Here is a 13,434-nt window from a genome sequence, read left to right on the forward strand (position 1 = left end):
CCAAAAGGCCAAATATATCATAAACATGTTCGAGAACATGGAACATTATTTAATCTTTGTGCTTGAACATTTTTATCAACAAAATGCTTAAAACTTTATTTTTTTTTTTCACTTAGAGGTAGGCGTAAATCTGGCGAGATTTCCTTAAAATGGACAATATTTTAATTTATTTTGGAAAGAAAAATGTTTGTCTGAAAACCATATTATGAAAGCCACACCTTATACAGGATGTTTTTGTACAAACTTTAAAGGGTGGATCTTTAACTAATTTTAAGATAAAAAATTCGTAGGAACATGGTTCTTGATACAGGGCGTCCAAAAAAAAAAATATGTTTGGTGTTTGATTATATTTTTGTTCAATAACATGTCAATTTGACGAAATTCGGGAAACTGGGAATACTGATGAGAAACTGAAATATTTACTTAGTTTTTTGTGCATCACAACACACTTTTTTTTTGGGACATCTTATATAAATTGCTGCAATTACAAAGTAGCAACATACCTGTCTTAAAAATGTACCTGAAAACAATCGCAGGAACACCTAGTTATTCAAAGTTATATCTTTTCTTGGGATTCCCTTTCATCACTGTCACCATTGTTTCGAGTTTTGATAAATTTCGTAACAACAGTTTAAAATTAAACACTTTTTTTAATAGGGTAATGGACAATTAAACCGAATCTATTTTTAGACACAATAGTCGCGCGAAATTTCCTAATGAATATCGCGCACGGCGATTTACCCAATTCAGACGCTTATTAAAACTAGTAGCGTTAATTGGTACGTATCTAGTCCGGTTTGTTTCAGTTTCAATTAATTGAAACGCCGAAAAGTTAAATCGGCGTTCGCTAAAAACCGTCCGCGCCTATCGGATATCCTGAACGAACGGTTCCGATCGTTTCTGACGCATACGGAACTACAGGACGTCGTTAAAATTAATGGCTGGATTTACGTGTTCGAAACGCGGTGGCACCTTTTACAAATTACGCGAAATGTAGCGTGAAATAATATACAGCCGTTAGCTGCAGCGTTGATTAATCCAATGCTTGTGCCCCAACGAAGGTACGCCAGTAACCTTATAATTCGGTCTCAAATTTTCTCGGTTGTTGCGTAATTTTAATCCGCAGACGATTTATATTTCTGATCAAATTACGATTAATCTTTGGGTAAAGTATCTGGTCTAAATATATTATAATAAAAGCAAAAAGATCTTAGTAAACATGGGTCCGCAAGCGCACCGTTTTCGAGATTTAGGGTGTCAAAATAAAGATTTTTTTTTCAGTTTTTCGACGATATCTCAGGAACACTTGTTATCATTAACATTAGCTACTTTTGAGCGCTAATTCAATTTTTATTCATATGATAGTTGCGGAGATTTTAGGATTGCGTGAGGTTCTTTTGTCCCTAATTTTTATGACTTTGGGAAACTTGAAATTTTGAAGGCATATTTTAAACGACCGATGTTTTCTACACAAAAAAGTACTCCTCATCAAAAGCTCTGTTTTCAAGATAAATGGCGTTTTATGATGGAAAACATGAAAGAAAGTGGTAACATGATAAAAAAATATTTTAAAACTAAACAAATAAACAAAAAAATCACAACAGTTGTTAAAAATAGCCTCCTCCTACGGTAACACAGGTTTCCAACCTACGAAAATGCCGGGAATGTTGAGCATCGTATTGCGGATTAAATTAATATATAATTTAAAATAATTATTTTCATAAATAAAAAATAATGATTTTTGAAGCCCCATGTCGTCAAAAGTCGACAAAGTGAAGCTATTATTGTCCAAGGGATTGAAATATTTGTATTATAATATAAATATTGAAATATATTTTCATTAGTAGGTATTAAAGAAAAATGACAGCATGAAATAATCTGCAGGTAATTGCTGTTACTTTTTTTCTTCTTCATTGATTAAAAACATATCCGTATTCAAGAAAAGCTTACTACTTTCTTTCTTCATATAGGTATAAAGTACTTAAATAAGTATATTTTTTAAATATGTATCCATACCTATAAGTAAGTAGTTTTGTCAAATCTAGGAACAATTTTTAAATCTCGATAGAGTTGTGCAAAAAATAAAAGTTTTTTCAATATCTCTTGCAACATTTGTCGCAGCGTAAATTATAACATACAAATTTTATTTTATTAATTTTTAAAAATTTATGAAAATATTTGAATATAAAATTGTAAAAAGTACCCACCAATTTTGACGGTAAATGACATTGTTGATAACGGTTCAGATTCAAAGTGCCACTTAACATGTGATACATCATAAGACTGGGAAGGGAATAAGGAAACTGATGACGGTAAATCACAGATGAAACGTAGTAAATTGCTATCCAAACTTCCTCGATATCCTGTTGCAAACAAAAGCCGACATCTCTTTTAAAACGTAGCCTGAAAAAACAGTTTAGAAAATTAACTTAACTAATAAAAATTCTAAAAAAAACCTATTCGTCAGTTAATTATAATTTTAGAAATATAATTACGAAACTACCCCGACAGTATATTCTCATTTTTCATTAAAGTAAAATTCTGTTAAAAGCAGCTAAAGTATTTACTTTGCAAAGGAAAAGAACGATCCACTAAATCAACAATGCCATAATTAAGATGGAAATACAAGCACAAAAATAACCGGCAGAGGGTTATCAAAAAGGTCGGGACGTTCGTAAAAGTTATGTTATAACTGTATTACAATGCTATTAAACGCGAAAGTAATAAATTTCGTCCTTTTATTTCATAGTTAAAGTGTCACATCCATCTCGGTAATGTGTGTCTCCTTTCGCAAACATAAACTTACGTCAACATAAATTCCTACGTTTCTTTGCTAAATACGAATAATAAAATGTTCGAAGATAAATTGGTAACTCGTCTTTTATCAAGATATTTCACCAAGAACGGGCGTTATGAGTAATGAAAATCACTTTTATGAAAATAACATTTATCACGCTACTTTTCCACAGTACTAGAGAATACAACAAATGTCTTCAGCTATTCAACGTTTTAATAACAGCATTGTGAACGTAATTAACATAAAATGTTTCTATAAACAATAACAGGGCATTTTAAGATGACATATTTAATGGTTTTATTTATTGACTAAGTGGCGGATGTTATAACAACTTTACAAAAGTGTACCTACTTTTCATTTTCCACCTGGGGATACCCTTTGAAAATGTCCGTAAGGCGTTAAAAATAAAACAAAACGAATTCTCGCAGGAAAACCTTGAAAGAGCAGAAAAATCGATGTTTAACGCTTACAGTGGTCTTCGTATCAAACGGAATTCATTTTCTGGCACTACAAGGCGACGAGCACCGACAGTTTTAAAGGAATTCTTTTTGTCCGCAAATTTTTTGCATTATTTTGGGAAGGTAAATGGAGGAAAGGATTGCTTATACAAAAAGTCCCATTGCGAAACGTACAGAGATTTTATAGCAAATTTTGTGCTGAACAAAAAAATTCCTATCATCCATCCATCATTATTGGGATGAGATGAGTGCGAAAAACCAGTTTTTTCGACATATTTTCTTAGACTGCATCAAAATCTGCTTTTTTTCTGATAATAAATCTCGTGGACAATAAGATTCTATGTAAATAAGATTATGGTTTTTTTCTTTGGACTTTGATTTCCTTCGACACAAAAATATGATTATTAACAAAAACTAGCAGAATTAAGAAAAAATATTATTTTGGTGCAATCTAGTGAACCGAAAAACGTGATTTTTTTTAGAGGTTTTTCATATTTAACTCGGTAAGGAAGCTTTGAGACTCAATGTTACGGCTGGCGTTTTATAGACAGGAAAACGAGTTTTAATAAAAAATGATAAAATAAGAAAATCCACATAAACTATAAAAATGTTGAAATACAAAGACTCCTTTAATTTTTCACTTAAATTTTCGCATAAAAAACGCTTTAACAGGAACATTTTTATGTTCGATGTAAAATTTCTTATAGAATCCCAAACTTTCATGTGTACGTTTCATATGGAGACATCCTATAGACTAGAATTATTGCCTATTATGATTAATAAAACTATATATTTTTTAAAAACTTTGTTCTTCATTTATTCAAGTAGGAAAAAGACTTAAAAATTCAGAACATACATCTGCCAAAGTTACGTCTTGAAACTCACAATAAATTTATTTGATTTAGGATGATTTAAGCAAAATGTAACCAATTTCCATGACTCCGCTGTATTTGAAATTCAACTAACTGTAACAGCGGTTCCGAACAAAAACGTCAAGTTGAATTTTTCAGTGCAGTTCTCGCAGAAGCCAATTAATTGCACAGACTGCAGACTGCGGGTTGGAATACTTGGCAACGGCTCCCAAGTAATTTTCCTAAGGCGAGTTATTTAATACGGCAGAGCCTGAGCCTGGTAAAACGTAAAATAAATTGAAACGCGTACCTACGTTATTCTGAAAAGTTTTAAAAAATATAAAAATTGATCTTTTTTTATCAGGTAGTGGTCAAGGTAGTAAGTATTTTTAAAGGTGAATACAATTTACTTGTCAAATGTGATAAACATGGTTATATTAGAGCGCAAATATCGGGACATCTTTAGACTGATTGCAATAATCTCAGGGAGAAAAAGAAACAGTTGTCACCACCAAATCTTGAAAAATCTTGTAGAATGTCATTTGTAGTTTAATAGAGGAAGGTTTACTTCTATTTTCATTTTTGTCTTCATCTAAATGATACATTTTTCCTGTTACATCCATGTGAGTAGTTTTTTGAAATGTAATATTTCTTACCTATTCAAATTCTTTAAAATCTATTTGCAACTGCAAAAATGTAATTAAACAGTGAGTCACACAAAGTCTATCAATTTGATAGACTTTGTATCAATTTCCAAATCTAGACGTCTATCTGACAGATTATCGTTGTTTCTGTAATGTAGATATTAAAAAAATACAATAAAATTCGTACATATATTTTAAGAGATTTTTTATATTGAAGAATAATGGAGAAAAGGAAATAAACAAAATTTGTGTAACACATACACTAATGCAAACAATTAAAGGGTCAAAAGAATTTCCGAAATTTTTCCGTGATTTTTTAGGTGAAAAATAGTCATATCGGGAATAAAAATGCGTTTTGAAGCTCTAAGATTTCAGTTTTTAGATCTTTCGGTCAAAAATTTTTAGGAGCTACGGTTATAATTTTAAGAAATAGGGCGACAAAAATATTTTGCAATTTTTTTTTTCTGAGCACTCATTTGCAAAATTTTTTTCATCTAAGCCATTGCATGGACCAGATAGCTTGTTTATTCAGCTTCAATTTCCTTTTTTTAAATTTCGATACGACCAATTTTCATCGAAATATCGGACTTTTAATGGAAAAGGATCCTTTTGTCTTCAATCATCCATATTTCGGTGACAAATGGTCTTACAGAGAATTGAATGAATTTTTTTTTTCATCTTTTCTACGAATATTAAAAAAAAACAGAAAAAAGGTAGTTTGTTTTTTTTTAGAAAATTGACGGCTGAATTAAAAATATTCACAAAATGACTACTGTTAAGCATGACTTTTACAGTTCGATATACCCAGAAGAACCCTGTGAAGTTTCATCTCGATCTAGCGAAGCAGGTAAACTTTTGAAAAAAATTAAAGGGTCAGGTTTTTTGAGCTTAAACACTCCATAATCATGATTAAAATGGAAAAACACATTTTTTACCGCAAATAACGTTTAAATTGATGAAAAAAAAATATTTTTTTTCGAAATTTTTTGTCAAAAAAAGAGGGCAGTATTGAAAAAAAGCTGTATTTTAAGTGAATACAGACTGCACAAAAATTAATTAGAAATTTGTCTTAAAAAAAAAACGGTATGAATCCCGGTCGAAATCTATTTTGGGTCATCAATTTTATTTTTTATTTATTTAAAAACTTGACGAAAAACTCGAAATGTTTTTTCCATCAATTTAAACGTTATTTGCGGTAAAAATGTGAGAAAAGTTAAAAAAAAATCCATTTAGATCATGATTAGAATAGAATAGAATAGAATTTATTGGTCTATATTAATACATAACATATTATAGTACCTAGCAAGGAACACAATAAAAACAACAATTAAAAAAAAAATAGAACTAAAGCCCTAGAAATACACATAAATCTAACAATAAAATTTGCTTTACAACGTAATACACGTTAGAGTAAAAGACAACTAAAAGTCATGAACACTATCCATAAAGTCACGAATGGAATAAAAACATTTAGACAGCAAATAGATTATGAACTGTTTAAGCTCAAAAAACGTGACCCTTTACTTATTTTTCAAAAGTTTGACTGAAACAAAGAAACGGTTCGCTAGATCGAGATGAAACTTCACAGGGTTCTTCTGGATATATCGACCTGTAAAAGTCATGCTTAACATTAGTCATTTTGTGAATATTTCTAATTTAGCGCTTAATTTTCTCAAGTACCATAAATTACCATTTTTTCTGTTTCATAAAATCCTTATAAAAGATGAAAAAAAATATATTTTTTCCGAAAAGGAAATTGAAGCTGAATAAACAAGCTATCTGGTAAATGTAATGGCTTAGCTGAAAAAAAAAATTCCAAGTCCGTGGAAATAAAAAAATTAAAAAATTTGAAATTTTTTTTTCGCGCTGTTTCTTAGAATCGTAGCCCCTAAAAATTTTCGACCGAAAGATCTAAAGACTACAATCTTAGAGCTTCCAAATGCTTGTTTTTAATTCCCGATACGACTGGACATGTGTTCGGTTCTGAATAGATTCAACATTTTTATGCCCAAACACTTCGGAAGAACTGCGAAATATTAACCGCACCTCATCTGATCGGTATACACGTAGTTTTATTACAAAAGTATGCTCACTAAAATTAAATTTCCCGCTACACCTCCCAACCCACCTCAACACCCAGAAAGACGTACGTACCCTGCGATTTCTCACGCTTTTACTATTTTCCCCCCTAGCGATTCCTCGACTGGAGACCTGGGCTTCTTTCCGATTGAATATCGCCCCACGGCGACGGCGGCTGATGGGAGCGGGAGCGTCGCGAAACCAGGGGCAGGCCGACATCCGCCCCGCCGTTCACCGTGTCGAATCTACCCCCCGGCCACCTCCCGACGCCCGGGGAGATTACAGTATTACGTATCTAAATGGATTTGTATAGTCAATTCGAAAACACATTTCACACGGCCGTGAACTCCGCGCGCGTTATAATCAATTCCATTACGTATGTTATTATCTAGACGGCGTTGAGGAGGGGGCGCCGGATAGAAACATAGTCCCGGGGTAATTGTAAAAATAAACAATTGCAGAATTATCCTCGTGGACGGGGATCGCCCAGCGGGGTGTCTTGGCCGGCGGATTTCGATCTGCCGCGGCAAGCATCACGGACGCAGGCTGGAATTTGGATGGGTGACCCAAGGCAGGCTCGGGGACGTGGTTGTGGCAGCCTACAAGAGATCTGGGTCGCCCTACATTTGCCGCATGCGTGTGGCCCCCGATAAATGGTAATGAGAACAGAGCAAAGAAAATCTCTGTAACTCAGGACCATGCTATCATACATAAACTGTACGAGACTTTGCCACCAAGTCACCCGTGTAGTAAATAGGATGGTTTGAAGAAAAGTGCTCGAGTAATGAAGGAGGGTGTACAAGGGGCCTAATAAAGCCTAAGTGCCGCGGTGGAAAACAATTCCACCCCCCCCCCGACATACATTCATATCCTCGTGGACTAGTAACGTTTTTGGCTAGGAATATGTGAGCCCTCATGCACATTTTGTGGGAAACAACTTCTTCTTCATATAGTGGTTAGTTCTAATCAAGTCTCATAGCACCATAGCCTTTCAGGCACTGTCAACCTATAACATAAACAGACTTCAATGCTGGTAGCTCGCAGAGTTGCTGTGTCGCGCAATATCATCGGTTTAATAAATTTAAGTTGGTCTGGTGGGTCGCGCTCCGGATGTAGGCCTCTTAAACCTCTCAAAAATGACACGGATGCAAGGCACGCCTGCAGCGAGTGAGAGTGTGGGCCGGACCAAGCCGTATGCGAGGGCCATCGCGAAGGCCGTGACGACGGCGACGTTGCCCACTGACCGTAGGCAGCCGCTATCCAGGCCGCTTGGCATGTCGGGTTTGTTGACCGTCTACGAGGACCGTCGACTGCTGCATACATTCGCGAGGTGTTGCAAATCCGATGCGCGAGTAATTAAGGTGGGACGTGACTCGACCGACGATGCCATTTGACACCCTAGGAAATGGTAATGGCATATTTTACGTTGTTTGTCTTGTTCACACCTCCGTGATGTGGTTTCTTAGAAAACAGATACCAACAAAGGCGACCCGTGTAAGAAATTCAAAGTGTATATGGAGCGAGTCGTATTCCAAGTCCAGAGTGGTGTTTAGGATTTCACTCAACTTTCGAATATGACCAACGAAACCGTTTGCAGAGTTTCTATGCGCGGAAAACTCAGCCAAAAGTAATTACGGATGCTCGAGGGCATCCAACAAAGCAGAAATCCAAATTTTCTTCTATGATTCGAATTCAACCTCAGAGTTGCAGTAGATGACATCTGGAGAGCCCGACGCTGCTGGCAGAGCGACCAAGACGACCCTCCTGAATGCCCAAAATTTCACTCCAGTTTTGAATTTTACCGGTGGTTTAGCTCTAACAAAAACGCAACTTAAATGTATCTACTAACAATCAGTGTCCACATTTTACTGTATAAGGAAATCATCAAAATTTTAAACGAAAAAATCCTACACTTAATTTTACGCTCTCAATTTCCATTGCGAAATAAGAATTTTTATACAGGGTGTTCGAAATTGATGGACCATACTGCAAAGGCTGTTAACATAGTAAAATCCTGGTTCCTTGAAAAGTTATGGACCATCAAAACAAAATGTCTCATTTTTTAAAGACAATTCCGAGGACAATTCCTTGATTTTTAAAACAATTCAATAAAACTCGGTATCGAGGAAGTATTTAAAGTAGCTGAAGCCGAATATAAGCTTCCTTTATCTTGGGACATTGATGTCGCTAAGAATATTTGAAATAGCCATTTGTTTTTGCCACTTAAACATTGTAATATTAAACACTTATATAAAAGTGATTAGATAAATAGGAAATTATTTCCGACTTAAACAAGTGATTATTACTTACATATGCTTTAGTCCCATTTTCCCCCAAAACTACAATTTAGTAATTTAGGTAGGTGGCACACATCCCGAGATTCTCTGTGCTCTATTTTTAGGGGGAGCGTGAATTAGAATTTAGGTCACAAACTTTAACGACCAAGATATGGAGTAGGCAATTTCCGGCTGGAAACAGTTTTAATAAAGAAGGATATTCGAGAATTTTTCAATGGGAGTTACCAGAATATACCTGAGAAATCAATCTAATGGACATTTTATAGTATATACGAGTACATACAAGCGAACATTACTACTAAGAACAGTTTTTATGTTTAAACATAATTAAGCACAGACCAAATACACTAAAGCAAAAAATTAAAGGGTCAAAAGAATTTCCGAAATTTTTCCGTGATTTTTGACAGACTGTATTTAGGTGAACAATAGTCCAATCACACTATTTCTGAACTGTACACAAGAAAAATATTGCCAGATTCCTGAAACTAGAAAATCCAGATCAACAACGACTTTGTTAGTAGACTGGCGCATCAATCATTATCCTTTGAATCATTTCGGAAGTTGGAATATCGAAGTACATATTTAGCTGAAGGATATATCAAAGATTCTCTTCAATAGAAACTTAAGATTGGGAAGACAATTTTGAACAATGCCGATGCTACTCTACTACTGTTTTACGGTTAATGCTGAAGCTACCCCTTCTACTGCTGGTAAAAAGAAGAAAAATTATTCGTTTTAACTGATGCCCAAAAGTTAGGAACTTTTCCTTGAACTTAGTGTACCTATAGCCATCACGACTACAATATTGTCTCAACGAAGCCCTTGAGTACAAGTCAAGGACGAAAGCGTTTGCCTAGAACTTCCCTTACGTTTGCAAAACAAACGATATTGTTGTATACATATATTGCACATAATGCATTAGACCCAACTCTTGGCTGCTGGATGTACACAGCTGCTGGCAGAGCCGTTCAGCTGTTCCAATTTCCTTGATCTTCCGAGCCGACATGCAAAAGCTGCTCGCTAATGGTGCCTGACCCGCTCAATGTGGCATTGTGTCGACTTTACAACAGCACTTACACAATGCGTCAGAGTCGGGAAAACAATGTTTACTTTACATTTAATAGTTTGATTGCCGGTTCAAAATAACCACGGGCTGATTTATTGTTTTGTAAACTTCGACCCACTCGCGATATGTAAACGTCGGGATGGATTGGAATTGAAAAAATGTAGTGAGGACTAACGTGGCGTTTAGCGATACGAAAATAGAAAAGTGGAAAATGTAAATGAAAGGTAAAACAGAAAAAAAGGTAGGAATTTCTTGTTCCAAATTCAGTTTTTAATGCAGTGTATCCATTACAACTTCGAAAAAGTATAAATTTAATATTAAAAATTTCAAGGGCAACTATTTTTTTGGTCTTGTAGTGATTATACCTTGGACGATTATACATACTGCATTTAAAATTAATTTAGAATAAAAAATTCCAACATTTTCTAATTTTGCATATATTTTATCCAGCCACATCTGATAACAGACCATGCTAAGACGAAAATAAGTATTTTATCTTTCAAATGGACAGTTATTTGTCTCGCGTTAAGTCTGGAAAAAAGGCCGATGGCTAACGCCAAGCTAAATCATTTCTTGAACCGCTGTATCCATGCAATAAATTTATGTTAATGTGCCCGTTTTTAAGCTGTTGCTCGGGATCACTACTGGCAATAAGCAGCCGGCCTTTCGGAAATTATAGTGGCTTAATTGCCTCCATTAAACTCTGTTCCTTTATCCTCCGTAATGGCCCCAACTTTGCATAACTTTTACTTTTCGAAGCAGCCTGTGTATTATTTATTGCGTAATATGGTAAGTACAAGACGGCATGTTCGCGAACGAATTGGGTGCACCTGATTTAGTCCGCCGTTATTGAAATCGGACACACGAGATTTTACTCCAATCAGGCTCCATCATTGCGTTCGTGTAGTAAATAATCAATAAAAGTGCATATTTTTGGCAATTAACTATAAATAAAAAAACTATAAGTAGTATCATATAAAAATAATTTAAAATAACTTGCTGTTATTTTTAATGATAATACTTAATAATAGAAAAGTAGTTTTGAACAATAAATATCGACGGATGGTGTTCCAACAAAATACCAATTTTAAAAAATGTTGACCTCAGTATTAATATTAATGTAGATAAATTTAAATTTTAGAATTTAAATTAATTTACCTACAAGAGCTATATAAACGCATAACAAACAAAACAAAGGTCAAATCCGTGGCAGCGAGGATTTTAAAGTAACTTACAGTTCCTCGCATAAAAAAGAATAATGCAAATGGTTCGTAATTTTCCATAAAATTAACATAAACAAAAATTTACCACAGGCTTGACCGACTTCCTATAAGCTATTGTTTGATTTGAATGGGAATATGCGTGTAAGACAGAACAGGGCGATGAATCTAAGAGAATATAAGGGAATAAGATGAAATATGATAGAATATGAGAAAAAAAAATTGAGTAGTTTATGGAGGCTGTCTGGCAATATTTTGAGTTTTTTTCAAGGAATAAGTAAATAAAAAAATATTTCTTTCTTAGAAAGAAATAGGTACCTAAGTACTTACTTATTAGGTGTCACTGCACTTTTCTGAATAGTGCATATCGGCCTAATTAAGTAAGTAGGTACATACTTTAAAAATATGTTGATAATACACTGGTAATCACATTGATTGATATACGTATTTATAGATTTCGCGTGTACATACACCCACATGCATCTAAAATCGCTGCAACGGCAATCAGCGAACTTCGGTAAGCGGCATTCACCCACGAGATTTTTTATCAACAGCATCCTGTCAGAACATCACTGCTTTATCATTAATTATCTTCAACAAATATAAACCCAACACATACTTTTGCCAGATATTTATTGATCAATAACAATGTAGGTGGTCTGGAAGTAACCTAGAATTTATAGTTTAACCTAAAAGACAAAAATGTAGGTGACGAGTAAACAGAGTTAAGCTTTGACATTTACTTACCCCGAAAATGAAATTTTCAAAATCATTCCTTACGTGGATCAAGCAAATACGGAAAAAGCATATCTAACTTCATAAAAACCGAATTGTACCTATATATTCCTAGGTAACTAATTATTGTTTTATCTGTTAATCAACACGCAAATGGTGGGTGGTACATTGAAATTTAGAATAAATTATAAACTAAATTTTAGACAGTACAAAATAATGGCTTGTTAACATATTTTTAAATATATCTACCTACCTATTTTAAATTAATACGTATCGGTTTATTTTGAATAGGTAGTAAAGTATTTGCCTGCTAATTTTAAGCCTGTGTTCAAAGAATCATCACTAATATTAATTCAAGGAAGTATAGACAGCAATTTCAAAAATTGTCCATTCCAATTTTGTAATATAAAGAGTCTTACCACAACAATATTTATATGTGTCAATGGTTCACATTTTCCATATCAAACTAGAACGGTGAATTCAGGACTAACAAATATGCAATGATAAATGTACAAAGTACTAAATAGGTAAAATTGTCCAGTTTGAAATTATGGGTAGACAGGTAGGTAGGTAAATACCTACATACCTAATCATATTTTGTTAATGTTGTGTGTTAGGTTCCATAGTTATTACGTCGTTGATAAGAGTCAGGACTTATTACAATTATTTCCTAATATAGAATATGTACGTCCACACCATTTTTCTACAAAATTACATAAAAAAACCTTGAGATGTGTGTTCTGTTTAATAATTGATACATTGGTTACTTGGCCATAATTGAACTTCCTTGTTACTGCATTAAATAATAAGTAAATCTACATAAAATGTTTGCCAAATTCTAATGAATGACATGAAAGGTGTTTATTGTTTAACTGTTTCATAGATTTTGGTAAACTTTCCAGAAAACCTTTGTTAAAATACATTGTGGTAAAATACAACCTACCTGTCTCTATACCTAACAAATGTTGAACAGTAGTCAACACGTTTGTTAATTATTATTTTAAAGAGATTACTTATATTATTAACAAATTATTTATACAAAGTTCATGAAAATTTAACTTACCATCCTTCATAGTCTTGGGCTGTGTGCTGGAAGCTGCACTACAATGACTTTTGTCAACTGTACAATACATAATAACACACTTTTTCACTATATTTAAAGTCACTCTCACCGAATTAAAATTGTCATAATTAATAGTTTAATTAGTAATAGTTTTACGTACACTTATCCACAACACGAAGATCACTGCCAAAACTCTTCGGCCATTACTATTTTTTGTTTACATT

The sequence above is a fragment of the Anoplophora glabripennis genome, unplaced genomic scaffold (genome assembly GCF_000390285.2).
Source record: "Anoplophora glabripennis isolate ALB-LARVAE unplaced genomic scaffold, Agla_2.0 scaffold153, whole genome shotgun sequence".
Lineage (NCBI taxonomy): Eukaryota > Metazoa > Arthropoda > Insecta > Coleoptera > Cerambycidae > Anoplophora > Anoplophora glabripennis.